Source organism: Protobothrops mucrosquamatus, unplaced genomic scaffold (assembly GCF_001527695.2).
Source record: "Protobothrops mucrosquamatus isolate PMUCROS unplaced genomic scaffold, P.Mucros_1.0 scaffold10842, whole genome shotgun sequence".
In the NCBI taxonomy this organism is placed as follows: domain Eukaryota; kingdom Metazoa; phylum Chordata; class Lepidosauria; order Squamata; family Viperidae; genus Protobothrops; species Protobothrops mucrosquamatus.
Window position 1 is genome coordinate 1 of NW_015396626.1, and position 3,169 is coordinate 3,169.

The 3,169-nt window shown below is 39.4% G+C and overlaps 1 long non-coding RNA gene across 1 annotated transcript in view; it reads right to left on the reverse strand.

Moving 5' to 3' along the window:
- Positions 1 to 2,505: 2,505 nt before the first annotated feature.
- LOC107301230 overlaps positions 2,506 to 3,169 on the reverse strand; it is a 4,258-nt gene continuing 3,594 nt past the window's right edge. Inside the window, exons 3-4 of the long non-coding RNA XR_001549274.1 lie at positions 2,678 to 2,725; positions 2,506 to 2,576 (exon numbers count right to left, since the gene is read on the reverse strand). This is a non-coding gene — a long non-coding RNA (uncharacterized LOC107301230). The remainder of the gene's footprint in view (positions 2,577 to 2,677; positions 2,726 to 3,169) is intronic.

The window sequence follows — 3,169 nt, forward strand, 5'->3', positions numbered from 1 at the left end:
GATTTTCCAATAGCAATAGCACTTAGACTTAGATACTGCTCCACAGAGCTTTACAACAGCAGCCTCCAACCTTTTGGACACCAGGGACTGGTTCCATGGAGAGGTTTTTCCACGGACAGGAGGGGGCTTGACTTTGCATACTGCCTGCATCCCATGGATGGGGCTTCACTTGTTTGCGTGGCCCGGTTTCTGGCATGCCATGGACCGGTGCTGGTCGATGGACCGGGGTTTAGGGACTCCTGCTTTACAGCATTCTCTGAGCAGTTTACAGAGTCAGCATATTGCCCTCAACGATCTGGCTTCTCATTTTACTGACCTCGGAAGGATAGAAGGCTGAGTCAACCCTGAGCTGGTCAGGATCAAGCTCCTGGCAGTGGGCAGAGTCAGCTTGCAATGCTGCATTCTAACCACTGAGCCACTAAAGCTCCAATATTGTAATCCACAGGGAAAAAGCACAAATCTTGAGATAGGATGGGAGAGTAAGAAAGGAGTAAGAAAACTGCACTTCTGCTGCTGTTGCTGCTGCTAGTAGCTATCAGAACAGCAATCTTTATTTTCCCATCTAGCAAAGAAAAGAATGTGGACCATCTGGGTTGTATAGAGTAACTATGGTTGCATATGGGCTATGGATTACTGAATCCTGCCCTGGGCTGGACTGAACTTTACCCACTTTATTAACTGCGAGCGGGTGAGAACACTACAGACTAAATTTGCAGGTAGTCCTTGACTTATGACTATTTGTTTGACTGTTCAAAATGATGACCATCTTGGAAAAAATGGCTTACAACCTGTCCTTGAAGTTACCACTGTCGTACTACAGCTGTTATCATATTATTGCAATTTGGATGCTTGACAACCGGCTTGCATTTATGATGGTTATAGAGTCTTGTGGTCATGGAATCACAATTTGCAACCTTTCCAGTGGGATCCAACACCAAGCAAAGTCAATTGGGGAAGCTGGATTTGGCTTATTGACCAGTTGATTCACTTATCAACCATGTGATTCACTTAACAACTGTGGTGATTTGCTTAACAATCATGGTAAAGAAAATGTTTGTAAAATCAGATCTGATCACATGATGGCTTGCTTAAAGACTACTTTGCTTGGTGACTGAAATTCTGGTCCCAATTATAGTCATAAGTCAAGGACTACCTTTACAGAATGCAAGACATAATATTACAGGTCAGTATCTCTTCCAACAATATGGTTTCTGTTGGAAATAACCTGAAGGAGGCTACTTTACTCCACCCCTTTTCTTTTTTCTTTGCTTTGCCAACTCACACTCAATATATCATAGCTATTAGCCATGCACAATTCTTGCTGAGTTTAGCTTGCTTGCTCTGACAAATCTGTTGCTGCTTTAGGAATACACTGATGTAGTTTCCTTGGCAACTGCAAGGATGTAGCTTATTACTGCCACCTTCTGGGATGTCATTTCAACCTCTCAGTCTAGTCCCCATTCTTCTTGTCCCTCTCTCATCATAGAACTGGGCCTGAACCAGCTTAGCTTCTGAGCCCAAGCAAGGTCAGTTGGGAGCTGCCACCTGCATGCTAAAACAATGGTTAAGATGATGTGTTATTGTCACCACTATATCAATACTTTACAGGGAGGGAACAGGTGTACTTACTTCATGCAATGCTTTGGGAAGATCATTGACCCAATGCAAACTAAAAAGTAATTACAATAGAAAGCAAGTTAATAAAAGGCACAAAACTCTCTCACCACTGTAAATTTTAGATGGCAAGGGCAGACTGGCATATTGGCACAAGAAAAATATATGCAGCACACCAGAGATGCATTTACGCAACATGCCAAAATCTTAAGTAACATAAATGCACGTGGCATCCTTTCTGCTATGCATTTCACCCAAAATTTCAGTTTCAGTGTATTGTGCAAATTCAAAACAGGTACCATCCCTTTAACTTAACTACTTAGTAATATAGAGGGTAGTATTCAAGGACTGGTAAACGTTCCTCATTTTTTTTACTGCAGACACATTTTCTAAAACAGTGTTCTGGGAAGGCTGCAGGGGTACACATAATAAAGCCCATTTTCTTTATATTAATCTTCTGGCCTCTCAATTATAAATTACCACGCCTGTTCTTATAGCAGGCCAGATATTGTAGATGATGACCAGGCTGAGCCCAAGGGAGGGGTTAAATGCATCCTCAGTCATGAGTCCCTTGGCGCCCACAAGAGATCTCAGTCTAGCCTACTTTGAATTCCATTGACTCTTATCTACCGCCAAATTGCTTTGACCATTAGTAGTTCAGATTCTTGTAGAGAGCTTAAGCTTGCAATGAATCTTTGTACTCATTTGAACTGCCCAAATCTTTTGATTTTCCTGGCACTTGACAGATGTTATACTAACACACAAAATTGCAACCTCAGGAACCCAAGGGTCCCAATTACAAAAATCACTGTTATCATTATAAATGTTTCTGTCTGCTTTAATTCAATTGCTAATTACCTCAGACTGCTGACAACAAGGTTAAATGTGTTTTCTTTGAAAGGGAGAAATTCTTCATCCGCTATGATATTGACTCTTGGTATTTCTGAATCTAGTGTGTTTTTCTAAATCAGATTAGAAGAGAAATAATTGAGGACTCCAGTTAAGACAATTCAACTTTTCAGTAGCATGACTTTATATCTGACAAATATCATGCAAATCTTACCAGAGCAATTTCAGCCACATCTGATTGAAAAAGCCTTCCAACAACATCCTAAAAGAAAAATAAGTGGTAAATAACATAGTTATTTTATTGATTTTATTTAGGAAACTTAGATAAGTTTGTTTAATTAGCCAGAGGAAAATTAAGAGTAGCATTTATGTTGCATGTGATCAGGCCTTGTTTTGGCTAAACAATAATACTGTATATATGCACCATTAAACTATTTATTTGCATTCATTATATTGTTAAAATAATACTTTTGAAACATTTTATTTTATTTATTTATTTATTTTTTATTTATTTATTTGATTTATATCCCGCCCTTCTCCCAACGGGACTCAGGGCGGCTCACAACATATTTAAAACAGAAACGTATTTACAATCCCCACCAAATAAAACCAATTAAAACCAAATATTTAAAGTTGTGCTGTTTAAAATTTTTCTTAAAATAAACCCGATTTAAAATCCTCCCTAGGCCAGGCCCGCTTGCTGGAA